Source organism: Phalangium opilio, unplaced genomic scaffold (assembly GCF_054372755.1).
Source record: "Phalangium opilio isolate 3A_F unplaced genomic scaffold, DU_Popi_V2 ptg000390l_1, whole genome shotgun sequence".
NCBI classification, from domain to species: domain Eukaryota; kingdom Metazoa; phylum Arthropoda; class Arachnida; order Opiliones; family Phalangiidae; genus Phalangium; species Phalangium opilio.
In genome coordinates, this window is record NW_028324234.1 from 3,190,489 (window position 1) to 3,204,506 (window position 14,018).

Here is a 14,018-nt window from a genome sequence, read left to right on the forward strand (position 1 = left end):
GATGAACTGTAAAATTCGTCCTATTATGTAGGTTTTTTGATACCTAAATGCGCATAAATCTCCAATATTCAAGCTTTGCGATTTGAAGGGGGTAACGGCATCTTTCGATAGTTTTGTTACTTGTTTTAAAGTTGTTGTTTGTTCTTGAACTCTTATTAGTCGGTCATTTGATAACTTTTCTTTTCCGTTAAGTAGCCATAAAGCCGTTGTCTTACGAATAAAAACTTTCCTTCCGTTTTTGTTGTAAATGGAGATTTTACATCCAATTGGATTTCTCCTTCCGTTTCGTATACTGGCAGTGACCCTTGACTATCAGCTTGGCGTCTAAATTTTATTCGAAATTTATCAGCAGGTGTTTCACAAGGATTGATAGCAATAATATCTTCAATTAGATTGTTTTCGTCCATATTCTCGTCCACAGGGATCTCGGCACTGCCTTGGGTGCTGCTCTGAGGTACACGTAACTCTATACAATCTACATCCTCTTCGGAATCGCTGGTTACATTTACACGCGTCGTCTTGACTATGGCCCTTACAAAAATCTTCTTTAGAACTCTTTAGAAAATTCCTTGGGAAATTTCTTTTGAAATCCTTAAGGGGTTCTTTGGGAAATTGGGGAATATTGGCCTCTTTTTCTTTGGAAAATGCTTTGGAAATATCTTTGGAATTTTCTTGGGAAATATCTTTGGAATTTTCTTGGGAAATATCTTTGGAATTTTCTTGGGAAATATCTTTGGAATTTTCTTGGGAAATATCTTTGGAATTTTCTTGGGAAATATCTTTGGAATTTTCTTGGGAAATATCTTTGGAATTTTCTTGGGAAATATCTTTGGAATTTTCTTGGGAAATATCTTTGGAATTTTCTTGGGAAATATCTTTGGAATTTTCTTGGGAAATATCTTTGGAATTTTCTTGGGAAATATCTTTGGAATTTTCTTGGGAAATATCTTTGGAATTTTCTTGGGAAATATCTTTGGAATTTTCTTGGGAAATATCTTTGGAATTTTCTTGGGAAATATCTTTGGAATTTTCTTGGGAAATATCTTTGGAATTTTCTTGGGAAATATCTTTGGAATTTTCTTGGGAAATATCTTTGGAATTTTCTTGGGAAATATCTTTGGAATTTTCTTGGGAAATATCTTTGGAGTTATTTGGGAAATATCTTTGGAACTTTTTTCGTAAATATGTTAATAATTTTCTTGGGAAATATCGTTGGAATTTTCTTGGGAAATATAGGGAAGATTATCGGGCAAATATAGGGAAGATTATCGGGCAAATTAATTTAGCCTTCAAGAAACGAGGATAGTTCTCACATGCAGAACCATACCCCTATGCAGGGAGTACAGTTCTTATATGCTGAACAAAACCCCTTATATCGCGGGAAGTTCTCGCATGCAGTGCGATACTGCTTATAAAGTCAGACATTTAATCGACTTAAATACCTCTGAATACGGCATTAAGTTTTAACCTTGTGCAAATTTATGGGGTACTAAGTGGGTTTTGGAGGCTTCAATGGCCAAGCAGTAGATACAGATGTTGTTGTTAAGTTTAATAATGTATTTTCACTGAGAGTTTTTTGAGTACCAGAAACGCGTTTAAACTAATTTTATCTACAATATTTAAAAAAAATATTTATTTGGAACTCTAATTACGCTCGAAATAAAGATAAACATATCACAAAAGAATTAATTTTAGGTTAGTTTTACTTTTCAAACGCGAAAGTTTCGACTGCCAGCTTATGCTCCCTCTAAATCTAAACATGACGATTTTAATTATGCGTGTTTTACTTTTAATTTAATTTATCTTTTGCATAAACACCTCACGGATTATTAAAGGGAAAAAACAAAAATAGGTAAATATGATAAACCATTTCAGCTGAGCCTTAGCTACTGGACAAGCCTTCGTGAAACGTTTTTAATTTTTTAGCCATCAAGGCGATGTCTTTGCATAAAAACTTAAGCTAAACAATTTGGGTAAAAATATTTTGAGATAATTATATGTAAAGCATAATTGCAAATATATCTGGCCCTTTGAAACTCATCTCTAGAAGTCTTAACGAATTTCCTTGGAAAATAAACCCCAGACCTTCTTTGGAAATTTTTCTGAAGATTTCCTTAAGAATTTCGTTAGAAAATATTCCATGGACGTTCTTTGGAAAATTATCTCAATAATTCCTATCGAATTTCTTTGGGAAATTAACCCTAGACTTTCTTTGGAAATTTATCTGAAGAATTCCTTAAGAATTTCGTTGGCAAATATTCCCTAGGTGTTTTTTGGAAATTAATCTCTAGAATTCCTAAAGAGTTTCTTTGGAAAATAAACCTTATACCTTCTTTGGAAATTAATCTCTAGAATTCCTAAAGAGTTTCTTTGGAAAATAAACCTGATACCTTCTTTGGAAATTTATTTCTAGAATTCCTAAAGAATTTCTTTGGAAAATATTCGTTAAACCTTCTTTGGAAATTAATCTCTAGAATTCCTAAAGAGTTTCTTTGGAAAATAAACCTTACACCTTCTTTGGAAATTTATCTCTAGAATTCCTAAAGAATTTCTTTGGAAAATATTCGTTAAACCTTCTTTGGAAATTAATCTCTAGAATTCCTAAAGAGTTTCTTTGGAAAATAAACCTTATACCTTCTTTGGAAATTAATCTCTAGAATTCCTAAAGAGTTTCTTTGGAAAATAAACCTTATACCTTCTTTGGAAATTTATCTCTAGAATTCCTAAAGAATTTCTTTGGAAAATAATCTCAAGACCTTCTTTGGACATTTGTCTCAAGACTTCTTTAGGAATTCTAAAGAAAGTCTTTGGGAATTGTTACTTTAGAAAATGATCCCAAGGACTAAATAGGGTTCCAAAGAATGGCCTTTGGAATTCTTAAGAACATTTTTGTAAGGGGGGTTCATTGTACAAAGGAAAGGCACCTTCTAAAAGTTCTTCATCCGTCGCGCCTACAACCGATGCCATTCCTAGATTTTCAGCAAGTTTTTTAGCTTGAATTTTAGTTTTATCTACTATCTCTACAATCTTTCCCCAATCGGGTACATTCAATGTTTGAAAATCTTCGTTTTCAAACCGTTTTCCATCTTTTTTTTGACTAGGATGGATAAAACTTCTTCTCTTGCTAGCTGTATTTATACGTCTAACCGATGTGTTTTCCTCAAAAACTCGTGTAAAGTGAAGTTTGTAATAGTAGAAAAATTCGGTGTCATACTTCTTGCGGCATGGAAGATTTTTTTCACAAGGCTGGGAACCCATTAGGAAAGGGAAGCAAATGTTCTTCTCGGGACTTGTTTCTAACAAACACAAAGCGATTAGGGCGTGAGCATTTAGTTCGATGCATTGATAGCAGTTAGTCGAAATAAAATTATCCGAGACATTGTAATCGGCGCTCGTTTTTATCCACAGTTTCCAATAGCGTAGAAAAAAGACAGACAGCCATTGCGATTCTAACAGTCATTTTTTAGACAAAAAGGGCACGGTTGTATTTCTAATTATTTTCAAAAATAAGGACGTAGCGTCGCTGTCGGGAACATTTTCTGTTAACAATTTCTCCACGTTGAAAGAAGATATAGATTCGACAGCAGAAAAGTTTTGCTTATCCTTCCCGTTAAGGTCAGATTCCTTGAGTCCATGAACAGATTTGGGCAAATTTTCCATCAGAAACTTCAAGTGCGACATACTTTAGACGTAGTCTCCCATGGGCAAGATTATAGACGGTTTACATAGGCGGCACCGTAACTTTGTACCAACGTGAACAGCGTCTTGGAAACATAGAACATATCTTATTTTGTTGGCGAACCAAGATAAGTCTACAGACTGTTGACATGGACTAGAACCTCGATTAGAACTAATCACTTTTTGCCCTACTTTATTTTGTGATATCATTGCTTTTAATAATCTGGGATCACCATCACTCGAAAACCGAACAACAGTTATGCTATTAGATTTGCAGGTTGTTTTAATAAATTTCCAACGTTTAAGAATATCGGAACTTGTAAACTTGTTGTCCGTTCCAATTACGCATAAACAGATTAGTGGGACGTTCGGCTGTAATGGTTGAGCCATATATACATAAGCGTATTTCGCTTTAGATTCTCTTTGAACTCCATGGAATTAGAGTATGGAAACCCATTTTCGTTCAGTGGACGAACAAATCCGACGCAGCAGTTCGTTACAATGTCGTAATCAATTTTTGCTATTATCCTAGTGGCATCTTCGCTGATTGAAATGCATTTATGTTGAACTTCGTACAGCTCGATGTGTTCTTTAAGTTCCTTGATTCTAATTTCACCTTCTTGAATAGGTTTTTTTTTTCAGCAGTTAAATATCTTCTAACTTGCCTCAATGACGGTAGTGCAGATGGCAAATTTACCGATAACAGGGAATATGCCAAAGAGCCAGCCAGTATAAATAAGGCTACACTAAATTTTTTGATGATGGTAGTATGCCGCTTAACCTTTGAAGAAGCATTTTCGTATAAATGTTTAAGGATGTTGCTAATTTTACAATTTTTTTGATTACTCGAACTATTTAAATCGCTAACAGAGTCTATGGGAGTTAAAGCAGTTAAGGTATTCGTAAGGTTTTCGTTTTCATTTAAAGGATGCTCTATTTTGTTCAAAGTAGGATAAAAGTCACGAATATCTTGGCTAGAAGGGTGAAATTTTGCTAATTTTCTTTTCTGTCTTTCCGCTCTAGAGTAATTATAAGATTCTTTTCTTTTTAACGTTGTTTGTGAAGCTCCGGAATTCGAGGTGGACCCTACGTTTGTCATTAATTCGTGGGTTGGACGCCCCCCTCCGATGGAACTTGTCGAAGGGGGGTTTCCTGAAAATCCTGCATCTCTTCAGAGACTGACTTTTCTTTACTTGCTCGGTTTTGAATTATGTGTAGTGGTATAGGTCTAGTTTCATTTGATTCATCTTCAACGACAAAGACGCTTTGTGTATCCGAATCTCTGTTTTCTGAGCTAGAGCTTGGAAGTGATCTCATTGTAAAGGGAAGAACACCTTGTTTCATTTTGTCACGTTGCTGCTTGTAAAGAACCATGCAAAATTTCACGTGTCGATAGTAGTTGGACGAACTGAAACCACCGGATTGAGTTCTAACGACCATACTTTTCTTACCTCATTTCAGGCAATTAATTTTATACTTATTCTCCGCTTTTCCTAAAGACATAGTTTTATTCAGCGTGGTATTCACTACTTGGAAATCAATACCCTCTTTTAAAACTGTAGTATCCAACCCGTCAAATGGTTTTGTTGTAAGAAATATTTGTACTTGCTCACGAATTTTTTCTAGATCACATGCTATTTGAGACTGGTAAGTGTCATCGGTAATACTAATAACATTAGTGTTCATATTTGCGTCAGTATGTTCTTCAACCGTTCTGTCTTCATCACTTTCGCCACCTTCAACAACACTATGTCCAGTTGTTTTCTTTTGCGGAACTTTCCCTTTCAAACTGCTGTTTTGATTTCCTTTACGCTTTTGATGGCTTAAAAGGCTCCTTTCTGGACCTTTTTCGCAATTGACAATTGTACTTTTAGCTTCTTCGCCGAAAGCTTGCAATGTATGTATGTGTCCTGGTAGAAATTCAAACGTTTCCGCGTGGTTAAAAAATATTCCAAACATGCCCTCTTTTCCTAGGTTCTTTTCTTCACTATATAGTTTCCAGTGGTCTCTTATGAATTTTTGTAGTTTTTCAATTTCTGTTAGATCTGTTAGTTTTGCGATTGAGTTAATTGTTCTGTAGCCAGTGTTCTCAAGACAACGGTGAAGGTCGTCCGGTAAACAGTCCTTTAACTTAGCCAAAAACCTTGCCTCTGACTTTGACTTCGCCATTTTTAATATCAGTAAAAAGTTAATACATAAACAGTACTTTCCACGCGAGAAACAAGCATACGTATGCTCACAAGGGTTCACAACAAAGGGGAACTAAAAGAATCTAGAGGGGAATTTTTGTTACTGGGCAAAATGCTAACTTCGGATTGGGTCCTCTATAGAAAGAATTTTAGCGAGAGAGCTATAGAAACTTTTTCCCACGGTTAGAAACAAAAATATAAACTTTTGAGTCATGACCAAATGTGGGGTTGATTTTTACCAATGATTCCTAGATTTCGGGAAAGATTTTGTGATTTTCAAAATGATTTCAAGAAAAATGGAGTGATTTCAAATTTTCTTGGAGTGATTCTAAAGTTTTACTCGAGATTTCAGGGTTGATTTCATATATGTGGGATGATTTTACATTTTTAAAAATCATCTTGAATTTTTCGGATTGATTTTACGATTTTAAAATGACTTCATGATTTCAAGATTTTAGAGGAGATTTTCGAAGTCAAAAAGTGATTTCGAAACGATTCTGCTCTCTGTGTACGGGATTTTGGCATATTGTCCGACCCCTCGGACTACAGAGTCCAGATGGTAGTATTTAACTTTAAGATACCCATCAACAAACACTGGTTTCTGACTAATTAGACCATGGGGAATTCATAGAAAATACTAGCAAGTACTTTTAATAAATTTTTGAAAATTTTAAATTTCATGCACTAACGACTATTGAGACTAAAGGCATCCTGCACTCAACATTGCAATAAAAGTAGGGGGGACTTAACAAATTGAAGGACTCGCGACGGTATCATAACTATGAGATATTAAAGACCTACTTAAACAAATAATTTCTGAAAGACAATTAGAAAAAATATTTTGAAAGAGGGGTCAAATTCTTGGTGGAAGAATCAAAATGAAAGCATTAATATTTTGGAAAGATGCCATTTATTGCTTAAAGTAACGATATGTAAGCAATATTTTGGAAAATGCGTCAACCTAACCTAACTTATTTTTGCTTACATATCGTTACTTAAACCGATAGTTTGAGACCTTTTCCAAAATATTTTTTCTTAAATATAGTTTGGAAAAGATGTCAAATTATTTGTTTAAGTAACGATATGTAAGCAGAAATAAGTTAGGTTAGGTTAGGTTGACACCTTTTCCAAAATATTAGCGCTTACATTTTGTTACTTCACCGAAGAATTTGACCCCTTTTTCAAAATATCATTTCTATTGTTTAAGTAGGTCTTTAATATTTCATATTTATACTACCGTCGCGAGTCCTTCAATTTGTTATGTCCCCCTACTTTAGTCTCAATAGTGGTAAGTACATAAAATTTCAAATTTTCAAATTTTTTCAAAAATACTTGCACGTGCTAGGAATTTTTCAGTATTTTTTATGAACTTCCCGTGATCTATTTAGTCAGAAACAATTTTTAGTTTATTGGGTATCGCAAAGTGAAATCCTACCGTACAGGTTACTTTTTCCGTGATTTCATTACAAAAGGGTTCGTACAATATTTTTGGAATGAAATTCCCTGACTTTTCAAGGTTTTCCCTGACTAAATTCCACAACTTTCCCTAACCATTTGCAATAACTTATATGGCGTAAACATATGAAAACCAATTTGAATTCATTCGAATAATTTTTGCACGAGTTGCTATTGTTATAAAAATAAGCCAACTATTTCTTTAAATTTAACTTTACCTAAGAAAAGCATACATAACCGGAGCGAGGGAACCGAGCTCCGCGAATTTAGTTAAATCTCACTCAATAATTTTTCTGGTCTTTTCCAGACTTTCAATTTCCCTCCAATATATTATCCCTGACATTTCCCTGACTTTTAGGCCCATTTTCAATTTCCCTGACTTTTCCAGGATTTCCAGTTCGTGTTCGAACCCTGTTTACCTTCATTTATACTGCATATCGAGCTAGAAATATGGGATTCACCATCATGACCATGGCTCAATCCCTTTTTGGGTTTAGGTTTAGGCGGAAAGAATTTTGTCAAGACTATTCGGCTTTCTGTTTAGATCTTAAGTCTGGTTTCGGTTTAAATTGGGTTTTACAACTATTAAGACTGATGTCTAAAATTGACGGCTATCCACGCAACTATTCAATTCGACCGCACTATCCAGCCGCACGATATTTACTCGCTGCCACGATTCACTAACAGCTGCATCCGCCCAATTTTGGATTCGGAATATGTCTTTTTCGAAGGGATGATGACGACGATAATACGATTCTGATTTGTAGACTTAGAGACTTGGTTAAAAATTACATCCAACTCTGTCTGTTTTGATATTTTAACCTTTCAAAGTGCATATGGATCAGCTAGGCACATATTGTCAAGAAAATATAATTTGACCATTAAATATAAAAGCCTGATTTTGAAGGTTAAAGATGGTAAGTGACCAGCTTTTAAATACCATGGCTCTACTGACCACCGCTCCAGTTTAAAAAAGTTGCTTATATATAGCTGCTTTTAACACATGGAGGATTCATACCATTCACACAAGGAAGAAAAGCTGCCTGGAGGACAAAAGGCAGATTTTTTGTGCCCTCCACCCTCCAGGTAATAGCTCATTCTCCTAGTGAAAATGGTATTTTTGTAGGAATCTTCTAAGCTTCTATAGTAGAATTGCAATAACTTTTAAAAATTCCAAGACGACACATCAGTCACATCAAATCTAACATTTTATAGCTGAAATTAGTTCTGTCTTCTACCAGAAGTATATTTAGGGTCAGCCGTAGCCTACGTTAATCAAGGCCCGCGCATAGCCTTCTGGCTATGGGCGGCATTGAAAGGACGCGCCAGCTTGTTTTTTGCGCTTGATTCTCGGATGGTGGCGCTTTTAGATAGTAAATGCTAAGGGATCTTCCATTTATTTGAATTTGTAGAGCGGGAAGATTAGAGGGATCATACATAAAATTGTTTTGACTAAAATATTTTTTATATATCATTATAATAATTATTATTTAAAAGATAAAATTTATAATAATAATTATTAGAAGGATAAAAATTATAATAACAATTATTTGAAAGATAAAATTTATAATAATTATTATTGGAAAGATAAAATTTATAATAATTATTATTATAAAGATAAAATTTATAATAACGTAAGCTCCGATTGAAATTTTTATTTTAATGTTGGAGTCGCAAATATTCATTATATATTATTATAATTAGAAAGATATTATAGAAAGATAAATATTATAATTATAGTTAGAAAGATAAATATTATAATTATAGTTAGAAAGATAAATATTATAATTATAGTTAGAAAGATCAATTTTATATTTATAGTTAGAAAGATAAATTTTATAATTCTTATTGGAAAGATTAATTTTATAATTCTTATTGGAAAGATTAATTTTATAATTCTTATTGGAAAGATAAATTTTATAAGTCTTATTGGAAAGATAAAATTTATAATTCTTATTTGAAAGATAGAATTTATAATTCTTATTGGAAAGATCCAGCGGCTCCAACCCAGCACTTATGCTTCTGCTCTCTCTCTCGGCTCTCTGCACCGTACGAAACGGGATTTGGATTGCGACACACGTTGCAATCGCCCGCGAAAACCAATTTTAAATTTAAAACCGTACTCTTAAGAGCGCACCAAGCGGAGACACGCGGCGAACCAAAATGCCAAAAAAAAAATCCTGGAAAGCCAGTATGCGCGGGCCTTTATTAACGTAGGGTCCGGGTCAGCTATTCAATATTTTCCCCAATGATTTTGACAGGGAGGGCCAAACCAACTGCAAAGTGGGACGGGCCCACCTGGATCCCCCTCTGGTGATGCTCCGACTCGGAGCATCCTTCGGTGGTGGTAAGCAGGGGATTCTCCTTTTTGTAGTAGAGGGGCTCTACATATTTTTTCCCTTACTATGACGTCTTACGTGGGCGAGAAACAAGTATCCGCGGTAACTGCGTCCAGAGAGAAAACGTCTCTCTACTTTGAAAATTGTATACCCCTTTTCTTCTTCACCCCTACCTAACTTTCAACGGTTTAGGGCGAGGCCGATTAACCGATAGAAATTAGGCGGTAACGGCGCGTTGCGCTTCGCCTAATTATTTTCTGAAAGGTAAATATTATTTACGTCATGAACTTTTAATTTAATGTAAGGCTTTACAAATCTAGGAACTATAATAAGAATCAATTATTGCCATCAGCTTTCAAAACAAACCAAAGCTGACAATGATGGAATGAAAGTGGAAAATGTTACTACTTGATATAAAATTTGTTACAAAATACGTGGTCTTTTTGTTTTAAATGTAGGTTTATTATGGGTACATTATAATTATCCCAAATAACGGTGAACATTATTAAATATAGCAATTTTGAAAGCAAAAAGACCTTCGCTTATTCTTTACACGTATACAAAGGTCTTTAACGTCGTTCTCCTTTTTCCGGACATGAAAACTTTATATATCATATAAGACAGCTCACGTATTCTTTGGCGCTCACGTGTTAACGGTAATCCTTATAATCCCAACACCGAATACGCCCGCCTTGGGGAAATACGGGCAGGGTAGCTAGAATGAGAGATTCATTTTCATACGGAAGGCTAACTATTTATAGTTCTCGTTGAAAACATCTCCTCACCCTTCAATATCTAGTTGTTATAGGTTTTTATCTACGTTATGAAAGAATTACAGGCGTTACGATTATGATCTGTGAGTGTGTATGTTTGTGGATTGTCTGTGGAGGCTGGATAGACGAAAAGACCTTTAAAACTTAATGTACCCAAACCGTTGGGTCATCTCGAATATTACCTTAGCGAGTTAGAAAATATGACTACAGTACTATAATAGAGTTAAAAAAGAAATTTAAATATGGTGTTAAATGTTAAGTCAATTAAATATTTAAAAAATAGTATGTCTCTTAGATTCACTTAAATTGTGGTCTGGTGGGAGGCTGGGGGCCCGGAACTAAGGCCTTGCCTAGGGCCCAAAAAATTGTTAATACGGCCCTGGTACTATATTAGCACAAACGAAACTAACACGCCTCCCTACCCTCAACCCACCCCTAGATAATACGTAAAGTTTATACGTGACTTGTTCTAGATTTATTTTGAAATAATCAGCGATAGCGTATTATCAGATTTTATTTATATAACGTAAACAGATATTTTACATATTAGTTGTATGTGCTCCTGATATAACCTCGTAGAATTATTATCTTAAGCAAAAATATTTCATCGCGAGTATTAAGGCTTTCTGAAAGGAGGAATTAAAACGTTCAAAGCTAGAAGCCTGGAATTTTGTTTTTGAGGTAGAACACTCGTATTTACCAAGGTCTGCGGTACAGAAGATTGTACTTGCTTCCTCTACGCACACTCAATATTCATAACACAAAATATGTGAAAACATCAGCAACTGCTTCGAAAACGGAGAATCTTATAAGCCGAATGAAATATTTTCGATTGATTTAACGTTAAAAGTGAACCAATCATTTTTGAGGCCTCTGGGCTATTTAGTGGGGAGAAAGGCTATCTGAATACCATTAGGCATGTGACAAGGGTCCCCGGTGGATTAACGTAGATATGGGGTCCCCAAAGGCTCAAAAGGGGCAAGAAATATTCATCTCCGATAAGCCCAATCGTTAAATCCTGGACTGATTATCTTCCCTTTTGAGGCCAACGTCTTGGATTTGTTTTGAGAAGAGCTATGTATTCTTTACAATATGCCCTTTACAAGGTTTTATTCTTGCTAATTTGAGATTTAAGCCTGTCGTATCTTTCGTTAAATTGAAACGAATTAAAGGATAAATTGTTATAATAAATTTTACTCTAAGTTCTACAAATATAGTCTGTAATCAGTTATCCAAAGATTATTAATCTTCCCTATTAAATATAAGGACAAAATGTACAGTTCAAAAAAGAACGATTTTATCTCATGGAGCAGACGTTTTCTGTTATTCAGCTCCAATGTAGACGAGTTCGTTCTGAAATCCAGTTGTGTTTTGCGAGTGAGACTCGTTCAAGGTCTTTTAATGTACTGTTTAAAAAACTTACCATAACGGTTTACTAGGAATCGTCGCGAGGATTAGATAGACGCCGGATAACATCACAGCGACTAGCCTGTTAAGAAATTGCTCAAAGTTAGTGTTATTCATCTTCAAATGGGTTCCATCATATTAGATGACTTTTGTAAATCTCCATTTTGGGTATGTTACGTGTTTCTTATTTTACCAAGGTTCTGAATATATTAATAGATGGCTTTTGCGTTTTAATTATGAACTCTGTAATTACATTCAATAGGACAACAATTTGACATGGCACACGGATGATCCAGACTTCACTCCTTGTTTTCAAAAGACCATCCTGGTCTGGGTGCCATGCGCGATACTTGTTGTTCCTTCCGTTGGAAGTCGCGTTGATTGCCAAGTCGGAGCGGCGAAACTTTCGCTGTTCTCATCTTTTCATTACGAAATGTGTAAGTCCTTTTACACCCAATACGCATTCGACATGGGCCGTGACGAGATGCGCGCTTTCTTGCCACTTTTATACTTAACAAGTCACGTAAAACATTTTACGTATTAGCTAGGTGTGGTTGGGGTGGGGAGGGCTTCCTAGTTATCGTATGTGCGAATGGAGTACAGTATTCATGTTTACTAACTCGATAAGGTAATATTCGATATGGCCGAAAGGTTGGGGTAAATTAAGTTCTTACCACATCTAGCTATAAAAAAGGTGTTTTCGTCTATCCAGGCTTCACAGACAATCCACAAACATATATATATACATATACACACACATTGAAGGGTCAAGAGATGTTTTCAACGATACCAATGTTGTTTTTTTCCCTATACTTCCAAGAGCCGGAAGAGGATCTCTTATTAACAAGGGTCCAATCCAATTTGTTTTACGTCCGTCCGAAATCGGAAAATTGCTGTTAACTAATACAATGGATTTAATGTACTTTTTAATGCAATTCTTTCACATAACGAGCTCCAGCGTGGTAGCGGATCTTGTCTCAATCGGTTTCTAGCCACACTTGTTAATGGCGTACCCCGGGCAGTGGGCACGAACATGCATACACACACAAACCATCAGCGCAAGAACATAACCACACCTAGCTAAAAACTTGGGAAACCAAAATTAACCTCTCCGAGTCGAAACGTATTTTTTATCGTCAATTTTTAAGAAACTTCATTCCTAAATTCATTTTAAACATGGCTATTGTTGACGTTTGAATACAAGCGTATACCTCTTTAGCAATTTTTGGAAATTTAGGGTATATAAGGCGATTGATTCACAATAAATGGTAAGAAAACCCGCAATTGCGTGAACCTTTCGTGGAAGCCCTGCCATTGAGGGGTTAGACGTTTCTCGTAAACCTAGCAGATCGCCGCGTACATCTTAACCTTAACGATAACATTGCTTTCTGCGAACAAGTTTGCTCCGATTTGCCATCTGCGAACGCGGTGACAGACCCCCCCCCCCTTCATTCACAGACACGTCCAGTATAATACCTCTCCGTGACGTCATCGTCTCTCGGAGAGGTATTAAGTAGGTGCTGGTTTTGATTTTTGTTTTCAGATATTGGTTTTGTTACTGGCCGCAATTAGCGTCTTAAAATTTGCAAAACAAATACACTACGGCGATTTGGAAGTCGTTGATAATTTGGCTGTTGTCCTTCAATTTGGAACTTACGTAAGACAATTTAAAAAGTCTAAAACGTTTTGATTAAATAAAATAAACTCCCACGCTGCAGATCTTGACATTATTCCTCATAATTTACGGCAGAGGGGGTGGCACGGTGTTGTCTGGAATCCTGACAATGTTTTGGTTCCTCTTAACACTAACGCACACTATCACACTGAGATCCACCATCATGAAATACTATTTCCAGGTATAAGCCATGGTTTCTTTAACGTTTTATAATAATATCAAAAGTATATAGATTTTAAAAAGAACACTTCATTAAGAATTCATTGCCTTTGGCTGTAGTCGAAATGTAAACTGAGAAGCAAATTATTCTCCGATTAACCGCCTACAGCTACAGGAACTAACCAATAGGGGAAGAGCTTCTCGGTGTCATCTCAGATTAATAACCACGGATGTGAAAGGCAAGCAAAACCGGTCGTTTTCAAATAGTATCGCCATGTGGCGTCCACAGACATAGAACTTTGTCACCCCATGTAGACAACGCGGTTTGAATTGTACCGGCAAG